The sequence below is a fragment of the Molossus molossus genome, unplaced genomic scaffold (genome assembly GCF_014108415.1).
Source record: "Molossus molossus isolate mMolMol1 unplaced genomic scaffold, mMolMol1.p scaffold_m16_p_6, whole genome shotgun sequence".
Taxonomy (NCBI): domain Eukaryota; kingdom Metazoa; phylum Chordata; class Mammalia; order Chiroptera; family Molossidae; genus Molossus; species Molossus molossus.
The window spans coordinates 47984273-47996831 of NW_023425399.1; positions in this window are offsets into that span (position 1 = coordinate 47984273).

Genomic DNA, 12559 nt, shown 5'->3' on the forward strand with positions numbered 1-12559 from the left:
CAATGGTGAAAAAATGAGAAACATCTGTAAAAAAAAACAAATAAATAAATAAATAATTTTAAAAAATAAAGTCAAAAATTAAAAATGTGATTCAAGAAACAAGACAACTAAATGCAACGTGTGATCTTGGATTAGATATTGGACCAGTAAACATACATACATGTACACACACACACACACACACACACACACACAGCAATACTATAAAAGTTTTGCAATAGATAATGACCTTTGAATGTGGTTGCAGATTAGATAATAATATTATATGAACATGAAATATTCTAACTCTAATAATTTCTCTGTGGTTATATGATAAAACCCTTGTTCTTAGGAAATATACATTATAGAATTTAGGGATAAAGGGAAACAATGCAATTTACTCTCAAATGACTTGAAAAAAATGTGTGATAAATAAGTGTATGTGTGGATAGATAGATGATAGATCCTAGATGATAGATAGCTAGATATAGATAGATAATGTAAATTAAACAAAATGTGAAGTACTAGTGAATTTGACTAAAGGCTATATAATATTCTTTGTACTATTCTTGCAATATTTTATAAATTTGAAATTAGATCAATTTATTTTATTTTTTTGTACATGTCCCTATTGGGAACCGAACCCAGGACTCTCTGGTCCATAGGCCAACGCTCCAACCCCTGAGCCAAACGGCCAGGGCTCAATTTATTTTCATAGAAACAATAAAGTGACGTGACTTAGAGCCACATAGCTGAGAAGTTACAAAATGGGAACTGGAACTGAGGTGACATGACTTTCAGTTTCAGTTTTACTCCTTGTTCAGATGAAAAGGGATGTGTAGAAATATGCTGTAATTCCATATTTGCCTTAGTTTTTACCACTCAGTAATTCTTAGGCCAGTCTGAAATACCCTATCCTTTTCACTTTGGAAAGTCAAAACACTGACAAAAATAAATTCTTTATACTACAAACTTTGCCTCACTAAAATCTCACTGACTTCAGGGTTTCTGTGGTGCAGCCTCAATAACTAATTCCTCCTGAAGTAGACCCAGTGATAGCGCTTGCTCTCCACCACACCATTATGAATATTTCCACTCTTATCTGATCTCAGACTGAAATAAATTCTGAGATAAGTAAACTTTTTAATTTGAAAGTACAGTATCATGTTAGGAAACTTGGGAGTTTCCTCCAATTTAGTTGTGTAGTTCAGCAACCCATTCTATACCCAGTGTATAAAATCATCATCTTCCTAAATTAAAATGTAAAGCCAAGAAGCTAAGATAGTCAAGCATCAGTGGCTATTTTCAAATTATAATTTGAGAGATATTTTGTTAAGGTTTTTGTCAAATATATTATCAATGGTAACCATTCTTCTATTATTTCTTTATGCTTATAATTTTTTTTTGGGGGGGGGGTCTTAAATGTCTCCTTTAAACTATAATCCTTAACTACCTCTCTCTACAAATTTACTTTAAATACCTCCCTCTAAAAATTTAATCAGTTAATAACTCATGATGAATTAATATCAAAACAATATGGATGGAGTAACAGTGAGTTGAGAATAAGTTGAAAGATGACAGAGGGGGAAACCAATCTCTGATAGAGGAGGTGGAAAGTCTTGATAAACCAATTCTCTGGAGTTTCATAGTTTCATTTAGACCCAGTATTTGAATGGATATAAACAAATAAATGTGTTCTCAGGTGTTTACATTTGTCAAAACTGACCAAGTGGTCTACTTGGTATTTTTTTTTTATTCTATATACATTTTACCTCAAAGGAGGAGGAGGAAGAAATAGGAGAAGGAAGAAGGAAAAGGAGAAGGGAAGAAATACTGTAAACAAATTAACTCGAGATATGATATGCTGGATTGTTTAAGGGTGAAGGACATTGATTTCTGCAAATTACTTTGAATGCATTGAAAAATATGATGGATTTTCTGAGGAATTCATGTGCGATAAAGCAAGCAAGACTATTAAAATGTTAACTGTAGAATGCAGGTCATCACCAACTTACACCATACACAAGAATAAACTCAAAATAGATTAAAAAAAAAAGACTTAAATGTGGCCCATGAATCCATAAAAACCCTAGAAAAAATGTAGGCAACAAAATTTCAGACATCATACGCAGAAGAATTTCTACTGATACATCACCTAAGGCAACAGAAACAAAGGAGAAAATGAACCCATGGGACTACATCAAACTCAAAATCTTCTGCACAGCAAAAAGCAAAAAATCAACAACAACAACAAAAACAACCACCCAAATGGAAAGGCAACCAATTCTACAGGAGAGCCATAATTGCCAATAATACATCAGATAAGGGGTTGATTTCCAATATGTATAGAGTGCTCATACAGCTCAACAAAAGGAAGACAAAGAACCCAATTAAAAAAATGAGCAGAGGAACTAAATAGACACCTCTCCAAACAGGACATACAAATGGCCAAGAGACATATGAAGAAATGCTCAATATCACTAATCATCAGAGAGATGCAAATTTCTACAACCATGAGGTATCACCTCACACCTGTCAGAATGGCCACCATCAACAAATCACCAAACAACAAGTGTTGGCGAGGGTGTGGAGAAAAGGGGACTCTAGTACACTGCTGGTGGGAATGCAGACTGGTGCAGCCACTATGGAAAACAACATGGTGTTACCTAAAAAGTTTAAAACTGAACTGCCATTTGACCCTGTCATCCCACTTCTAAGAATATACCCTAAGAAACCTGAAACACCAATCAGAAAGAATATATGTACCCCCATGTTCATAGCAGTACTATTTACAATAGCTAAGATCTGGAAACAAACCAAATGTCCATCAGTAGACAAATGGATAAAAAAGCAGGAGCATATATACACAATGGAGTACTATGCAGCTGTAAGAAAGAAAGATCTCTTATCCTTTGAGAAGATGTGGAGGGACCTGGAGAGTATTATCCTAAGCGAAACAAGCCAAGCAGAGAAAGACAAATATTACATGATCTCACTTATTTGTAGACTATAATGAACATAACAGTCTGAGGAACGGGGTAGGCCCAGAGATGTGGAAGTGGCATACAGACTGACAATCCACAGAAGAGGAGGTGGTGGGGGAGAGAGAAACCATAGAACTTGCATGTATACATGAACAATGGACATGGACAACAAAGCTGGGGACAGGGCGGGGAAGGTGGGGGGGAGGGTGTAACAGTGGGGGGAAAGGAGAAACATCTGTAACAAAAATTAATTAATTAAATTTTAAAAATAAATGAAATGTTTAAAAAAGTAGGTCATAGGTAGATAAGTATAATATAACTAATATTTTTATAATTATATGCAATAATTAATACCTATAATATATCTATATCTATATAATTATTGTTATGTTTAACATTTCTATCTTGAGGAAAACAGAAATATTTTAAAGTTTATAACTCTAAGCTATTTCAGCATCAAACAATGTATACCATTTGTCCAGAAGTATTCTGTCCACATCGATCTCTTTCACTAAAATCAAATATATATTTCTCTGTTTAGTTGTATAATAAAATTTTGAAGTCAACCCTGGATATTTTATGGGATTTTTACCCTTAATTGGAACCAGGTGAAGCCATGTCACTTTATTCAATAAATGTTATTTCTAGAATTAATAATCCTCCATTAAAATGCCAGTGCCACTGGCAGGGCATTTTTATCTAATCTGTTCTATCTGTATGCCCCTTTCCTAAAATAAAACCTGAAACCTAGTAGATGCTGAGTAAATATTTCTTGGAAAAATAAATTGGAATTAAAAAATGAAGGAAAGCATGTAAAATGGGATTTTTGACAGGACCTGAATGTCATCTGTCAAATGAGAGTAGAGAAACAATTGCAACATCTGTCTAATTGAGTGGTCAAGACCAATGACTGGAACTAAGAGTCAAGGCTTTAAAGGTTCATCATAAAATTATTCAAAAATATTTATTAATAGATATCTTTTTATGCAAAGTAACTTCATGTGGTTCACAACTATGAGACAGATCTGTATTTAAGCTTCTGTTCAGTCACTCACTGATCGTGTGATCTTGGGTAGATTGATTAACCTCTCTATGTAGCAGTTTTCTCATTTGTATAATGGAAACAGCAAAAATTGCCTTAAAAGGTTGTTTTAAGGATCCATGAGTTACGTCTGTGAAGAATGTGGCAAAACCAGACACAGAGTAGTTCAAAAATTAATAGCTCTTTTTATATAATAAATACATAATATCAAAGTTCAGACTGATGGAGGTGATACAATGTCCCAAAGATGAGCCTTAGTGAATTATTCAGATGAACATTTGTAATTGTAATGCTTTGGGAAAGGAGCTGCTCTGTGTGTTTAGCCACCCCTGGTGGCTGAATGGCAGGATCTGCAGACAACGGACATATGGCACAGCCAACCTCCCTGTAATCATATATCTTTATCACAAGCTTTGATCATGCATGTGGAGGGGGCTGCTGGTCATTATCATACCTTTGCACAGCTCAGCCACATTCTTATAAATTGCTAGTTTATATATCAGATTTACAAATGGACAATCATCAGTAAGGCAATCAAAGTTTATCTTTGGCATGTCCCATCTTCCCTTTCAATTCTCCATTCATTTTCTTTCTAAACCTCTTGCCCAAGTCCTAAATTCATCAATAGAGAATACTGGTTTTCCGATGAGCAACCCCTGGAAAAATGGTGTCATGCACTCTACAGCAATTATCTTCAAACTGGAGTGCTTATGCCCCTGAAGAAATGTGAACACTTTCCTGAAGACAAAGGCTGTGTAAGAAAACGTATGTGCACATCTAACTCCCATAACAGCATTTCCTAAGATTGATCTAAATTCTCATTTCAACAGCCCATATCCTATTCTTCAGGGAAGGCAAGATCCCTCCCCAATTCTAAATCAAACTGTGCTGTCTTTTCCATGGTGGAAAACTCCCTAGGGTATCAAGCAAAAGAGGAGCAGTCCTTAATGATTGATCCAGCCATTGTAAAATTCATGGAAGATACTTATCATTGACTGACTTTTCCTAAGAGTAAAACATGTCATTATAAACAAACATTTAAAGCCTTTTTAGGATATTCTGAATTACATATTATAGAAAAATATGATACACTGATGAAAGCTACCTGACGGTACAGATATTAAGGACATGATTTGTCAACCTCAAAAATTCCAAAGAAAAAAAATAAATAAACCAACTTTTTATTTTTATTTTTGCAGTTTCATTAAAAGTCTTTTATTTTATTTATTTTTTAAATTAATTAATGTACTTATTTTTGTTACAGATGTTTCTCCTTTTTCCCCCATTGACATCCACCTCCCCCTCCCTCCCTACCCTTTCCCCAGCTTTGTTGTCCATGTCCATTGTTCATGTATACATGCATATAAGTTCTGTGGTTTATCTCTCCCCCACGACCCCCTATTCTTGGGATTGTCAGTCGGTACCCCACTTCCACGTCTCTGTTCTTCAGACTGTTATGTTCATTATATTCCACAAATAAGTGAGATCATATGATACTTGTCTTTCTCTGTTTGGCTTGTTTCGCCTAAGATAATACTTTCCAGGTTTCTCCATGTGATCTCAAAGGATAAAAGATCTTTCTTTCACAGAGCTACATAGTACTCCATTGTGTATATGTACCACTGCTTTTTTATCCATTCTTCTACTAATGGACATTTGGCTGTTTCCAGATCTTAGCTATTGTAAATAGTGCTGCTATGAACATGGGTGTACGTATATACTTTCTGACTGGTGTTTCAGGTTTCTTAGGGAATATTCCTAGAAGTGAAATCACTGGGTCAAATGGCAGTTCAATTTTTAATTTTTTGAGGAAACACAATATTGTTTTCCATAGTGGCTGCACCAGTCTGCATTCCCACCAGCAGTGTACTAGAGTCCCCTTTTCTCCACACCCTCGCCAACACTTGTTTGGTGATTTGTTGATGACAGCCATTCTGACAGGTGTGAGGTGATACCTCATTGTTGTTTTAATTTGCATCTCTCTGATGATTAGTGATGTTGAGCATTTCTTCATATGTCTCTTGGCCATTTGTATGTCCTGTTTGGAGACGTGTCTATTTAGTTTCTCTGCCCATTTTTCTTTTTCTTTTTTATTTATTTATTTTTAATTTAATTTTTGTTACAGATGTTTCTTTTTTCCCACCTAACCCTCCTCTCCATCCCTGCCACCCCATCTCTGGCTTTGTTGTCCGTGTCCATTCGTTATGCTTACATGCACATAAGTTCTGTGGTTTATCTCTTCCCTCCCCCCACAACGCCCTCTTCTGAAGGTTGTCAGTCTGTACCCTACCACCACGTCTCTCGGTGTACTCTATTCCTCAGACTGTTATATTAATTATATTTCACAAATAAGTGAGATCATGTGGTATTTTTTTTATTTTTTGCTTGGCTTGTTTCACTTAGGATAACACTTTCCAGGTCCCTTTATGTCACCTTAAAGGATAAGAGATCTTTGTTTCTTAGAGTTGCATAGTACTCCATTGTGCATATGTACCACTGCTTTTTTATCAATTAATCTACTGATGGACACTTGGGCTGTTTCCAGATCTTAGCTATTGTAAATAATGCTGCTATGAACATGGGGGTACATATATTCTTTCTGATTGGTGTTTCAGGCTTCTCAGGGTATATTTCTAGATGTGAAATCACAGGGTGAAATGGCAGCTCAATTTTTAATTTTTAGAGGTAACACCATATTGTTTATCATAGTGGCTGCACCAGTCTGCATTTCCACCAGCAATGTACTAGAGTCCCCTTTTCTCCAAACCCTTGCCAACACTTGTTGATTGATGAATTGATGGCAGCCATTTCAACAGGTGTGAGGTGATACCTCATTGTTGTTTTAATTTGTATCACTATGATGATTAGTGATATTTAGCATTTCTTCATATATCTCTTGGCCATTTTTATGTCCTGTTTGGACAGATGTCTATTTAGTTCCTCTGCCCATTTTTTAAATTTGGTTCTTTGTCTTCCTTTTGTTGAGTTGTATGATCTCTCTCTCTCTCTCTCTATATATATATATATCTATATATATTTATATATATAGATATATATATACATAAAATTAGCCCTTATCTGATATATCATTGGCAATCATGCTTTCCCATACAGTGGGTTGTCTTTCCATTTTGATGATTATATCTTTTGCTGTGCAGAAGCTTTTGAGTTTGATGAAGTCCCATGGGTTCATTTTCCCTTTTGTTTCTGTGGCCATAGGAGATGTATAGGTGAAAATTCTGCTGCGTATAATGTCTGAAATTTTGTTGCCTACATTTTCTTCTAGAATTTTTATGGATTCATGAGTAACATTTAAGTCTTTTATCCATTTTGAATTTATTTTTGTCTATGGTGTAAGTTGACGGTCCAGTTTCATGTTTTTACATGTAGCTGTTCAATTTTCCCAACACCATTTATTAAAGAGGCTGTCTTTACCCCACTGTATGCTTTTGCCATCTTTGTCAAATAATAATTGAGCATATTGCCTTGGATCCATTTCCGGGTTCTCTGTTCTGTTCCACTGGTTGATATGCCTGTTCTTGTGCCAGTACCAGGCTGTTTTGATTAGAGTAGCTTTGTAGTATAACCTGAAATGTAGTAATGTGATCCCTCAAACTTAGTTCTTTTTTTCAAGATTGCTGTGGCTATTTGCGGTCTTTTTGATTCCATATAAACTTTTGAAGTGTTTGTTCTAGTTCTGTGAAGTATGTCGTTGGTATTTTGATGGGGATTGCATTGAATCTATAGATTGCTTTGGGTAGTATGGACATTTTTATAATGTTAATTCTTCCAATCCATGAACAAGGTATGTGCTTCCACTTTGTTATATCTTTCTCTATTTTTTTTTTTTTTTTTTCAACGTCCTGTAGTGTTCTGTGAAGAGGTCCTTTACTTCTTTGGTTAAGTTTATTCTTAGGTATCTTAATTTTTTTGCTGTGATAGTAAATGGGGTTGTTTTTTAGTTTCTCTTTCTGTGAGTTCATCATAGGTATATAAGAATGCCATCAATTTCTTGACATTAATTTTGTATTCTGCTACTTTGCCTAATTTATTTATTAATCTGGTAGATTTTTGATGGAGTCTTTGGGTTTTCTATGTATAATTTCATGTAATCTGTGAATAATGACAGTTTTACTTTCTCCTTTCCAAATTAGATTCCTTTTATTTTTTCTTCCTGTCTGATTGCTGTGGCTAAGACTGACAGTGCTATGGAAAATAAGACTGGCGAAAGTGGGCATCCTTGTCTTGTTCCTGTTCTTAAGGGAAATGCTTTTAGTTTTTGCCCACTGAGTATGATGTTGGCTGTAGGTCTTTCATATATGGCCTTTATTATTATATCGAGGCATGATCCCTCTATTCTCACATTGCTGATTGTTTTTATCAGAAATCGGTGCTGAATTTTATGAAATGCTTTTTATGTTCTATAGATATGATCATATAATTTTTTTCTTTCAATTTTTTTATATGGTGTATTACATTTATGGAGTTGTGAATATTGTACCAGCCTTGCATCCCTGGCATGAATCCCACTTGGTCATGGTGAATAATTTTTTTGATTTATTGCTGGATTCAATTTGCTAATATTTTGTTCAGGATTTTGGCATCTATGTTCATCAGGAATTTGGCTTGTAGTTTTCTTTCTTTGTAGTGACTTTTGCTGGTTTTGGAATTAGATTTATGCTGGCCTAATAAAATAAATTTGGAGGTTTTCCTTAGTCTTGAATTTTTTGAAATAGTTTGAGGTGGAATGGGTATTAGTTCTTCTTTGAATGTTTGATAAAATTTCCCCTTGAAGCTGTCTTGGCCTGGGCTTTTGTTTGCTGCGAGAGTGTTGATTATATCTTCAATTTCCTTTGTTGTTATTGGTCTGTTCAAATTTTCTCTTTTCCCAGTTCAGTTTTGGGAGACTATGTGTTTCTAGAAATTTGTCCATTTCGCTTAGATTGTCGATTTTGTTGCTGTATAATTGTTCATAATATTTATTAACAATCCTTTTTATTTTTGTGGTGTCAGTTATTATTTCTCCTCTTTCAATTCTGATTTTGTGTATTTGGGTTCTCTGTCTTTGTTTCTTGGTGAGTCTAGCTAAGGGTCCATCAATCTTGCTTATCTTTTCAAAGAACCAGCTCTTTGTTTCATTGATCCTTTGAATCGTTTTGTTTGTTTGTTTGTTTGTTTTGTTCTCCATGTCATATATTTCTGTTCTGATTTTTACTATTGCCTTCCCTTTACTTGCTCTGGGGTTTACTTTTGGTTTGCTTTCTAGTTCTTTAAGTTGTGAGGTTAGATAGTCAATTAGGAAATTTTTTGTTTCTTGAGATAGGCCTGTAGTGCTATGAACTTCCCTGTCAGAAGTGCTTATCCTGCATCCCATAGATTTTGTTTAGCTGTGTGTTCATTTTCATTGGTTTCCAGGAAGTTTTTAATTTCTTTTTTGATCTCCTTGTAACCCATTCATTGTTTAATAACATGCTATTTAGCCTCCATGTGTTCCAATGCCTTTGCATGTTCTTGTTGCAATTGATTTCTAGTTTCATGCCATTGTGATCTGAGAAGATACTTGATATGATTTCAATCTTCTTGAACTTATAGAGACTTAGCTTGTGTCCTACCATGTGGTCTATCTTTGAGAATGTCCCATGTGCACTTGAGAAGAATGTAAATTCTGCAGTTTTGGGGTGTAATTCTTTGTATATATCTATGATATCCATTTAATCTAGTGCTTCAATCTAGTGTTTCCTTGTAATTTTTTGTCTAGATGATCCAGTGATGTTAGCGAGTTGTTGAAGTCTCTTGCTATGATTATATTGCTGTTGATTTATCCTTTGAAGTTTTCCAGAAGGTTTTTAATGTATCTTGGCACTTCTGTATTGGATGCATATATGTTTACCAAGGTTATATATTCCTGTTGGATTGATCCTTTCAATAGTATGTAGTGGCCTTCTTTGTTTCTAGCTATGGCCTTCATTTTGAAATCTAATTTATCAGATATGAGTATTGCTATCCCACCTTTCTTTTTCTTGGAAGATTTTTTTCTGTCCCTTCACTTTCAACCTATGTGAGTCATTTATTGTAAGATGGGTCTCATGTAAACAACATATGTGTGAGTCATGCTTTCTTATCCAATCAGCTACTCTGTGTCTTTTTATTGGAGCATATATACCATTCACATTTAAGGTGATAATTGATATGTACTTATTTATTGCTATTTTTGTTTAGTGTGGTTATATTTTTCTTTCTATTTGTTCTACTAATTACAGCAGTTCTTTTAGCATATCTTGCATTGCTGGTTTGGTGTTAATATATTTCCTTAGCCTTTTGTGGTCTGGAAGTTCTTTATTTGATCTTCTAATTTGAATGATAGCCTTGCTGAATAGAGTAGTCTTGAATTCAGATCCTTGATTTTCATGACCTTGATTACTTCATGCCATTCCTTTCTGGCCTATAGTGTTCCTGTTAATAATTCAGCTGACAGTCTAATGGGGGTTCCTTTGTAGGTAACCTGTTGCTTATCTCTTGCTGCCTTTAGAATTCTCTCTTTGTCTTTAATTTTTGGCATTTTAATTACTATGTATCTTGGTGTGGCCCTGTTTGGATTCTTCTTACTTGGGGTTCTTTGTGCTGCTTGAACTTGAATGCTTTCTTCCTTCACCAAGTTAGAAAAGTTTTCTGACAATATTTCGTCAAATATATTTTCTAACCCATGCCCATTTTCTTCCTTTTCGGGAACTCCTATGCTTCCAATGTTATACATTTTTAGTTGTCCCACAGTTCTCTTAAGCTGTCTTCCTGTTTTTTAAATTGCTTTTACCTTTGGTTTCTAATTGGTTGACTTCTTCTACCCTGTCTTCTAATTCACTGATTCGTTCCTCAGGTTCCTCTGCTCTGCTGGTTAGTCCTTCCAAAATGTTCTTAATTTTTGCTGTGTCATTCTTCATTTCCACTTGGTTGATTTTCAGTGTTTTTATATCTTTATTCCTGGTGCTGATGTCCTTACTTATCCTGTTGAGCTTCCTCAGATCATGGCTCTGAACTGTACCTCTGATAATTTGCTTAACTACATTTTATTAATCTCATATTTGACAGAGTTCTCTTGTTCTTTCATTTGGAATTTGTTTCTTTGTTTCATCATTTTGGCTATCTCAGTGGGTTTTGGAGCCTGCCAAATTTTCCCTGAGGGTGTTGGTGTTCTGCTGTATGTGGCTCCCTCTACTGGGTTTGGATGAGCCTGGGTCGGCCCATGTTAAACACCACTGTCAAGTGTTACTTTCCTGGGGAGATTTGCAAGCCCAGGAAAAGTTCAGTTATCCTTTAGCTTTTTGCCTGAAGGCTAATAGTCTCAGTTACTCAGGGCCTTCGAATGCGGCCCTGGTGTTCTGTGTAAGAGGATTTCCAGATGGTGGGATAGATGCTGGTTGTTAATGAGCAACAATTTCCATTACTTTGCCTCACCTGGAATAAGCTGAATCTCTGAGGGAGGGGCTGCTTCTCCCCCCCCCCCCCAGCTCTGGGAAGGAGCAAACTGGCCACCGTCCTTTGTGCCCGAGACTCAGCAAAAACTCTGAGTGCCCTCCAAATCTCATGTTTTCCCACATAGTTCCAGACCCGTCTGCCCTCCCTCTGCTGGATCCCCAGGTGAGTGGCTGTGGCTATTTTAGCGCTCTGTCCTGGCTCTCTGTGCTGTTGAGCAGGCTTGGAAGTTTAACCCCAAGGGCACTGCTCACAGCTCAGACTGCTGCTATCTGTGGGCTTCAGCCCACCATCCTCTCATACCTCCGCAGATTCTACCAGTGTCCCTGGTTATATGGTCTTGTTCCACTGCTTTTCTGTTGTTTTTTTTCCAAAGATTTGTCTTTATTTTAGTTGTGATTCCCACTTGGTCCTTGGAGATCATCTGTGTAGCTTCCATTCACTCTGCCACCAAAAAACCCACCTTTTACCACATTGATCAGTTGTGTTATTTGCTTAGTTCCATTCAACTAAGCCACAGTGCTATACTTCTCACAAAAACTAGAATCCTAAAAAAGGTCTACTTTTGTTCTTTAGCATTGATGCTACTCACTAGACCACACATTTATCATAATTCCAAGCCTATTGATTTTGCACTCTAATTTGATTGACCAAAGAGGTAGACTAGTTGTTTATCCACACAGAATTTTACATTTGGGTTAAGTGGTTTGTGCTAATTAGACATGGAACAAAAATAATCTCTAAGTTCCTTGTGAGAAGGATCTTGTTTTATTTTACTTGGTTTCCCTCAGTACCTGGCCCACAATAAACTTTTGTTAAATGAGGAAATTAATGAACTACTATATTATCAAGACAGCAGTGTGTCTGAATCCCCATCACACAATCTAACTCTATAGAGAGCAACTGAAAAAAGAAAAGTTTCATATTCTTCCAGTTCAATTTCATTTGGCTTAAAATAAGATTCCTCAGTTTTAGCTAATGACTTAGTGGTCTCTACTTATTTTTGTTTCAGGTAATATGTTTTATTTTTGCTAAATTGGTATTATTGACTTATTGTTTCATTTTCAGTAGCCAGAGAGTTGTT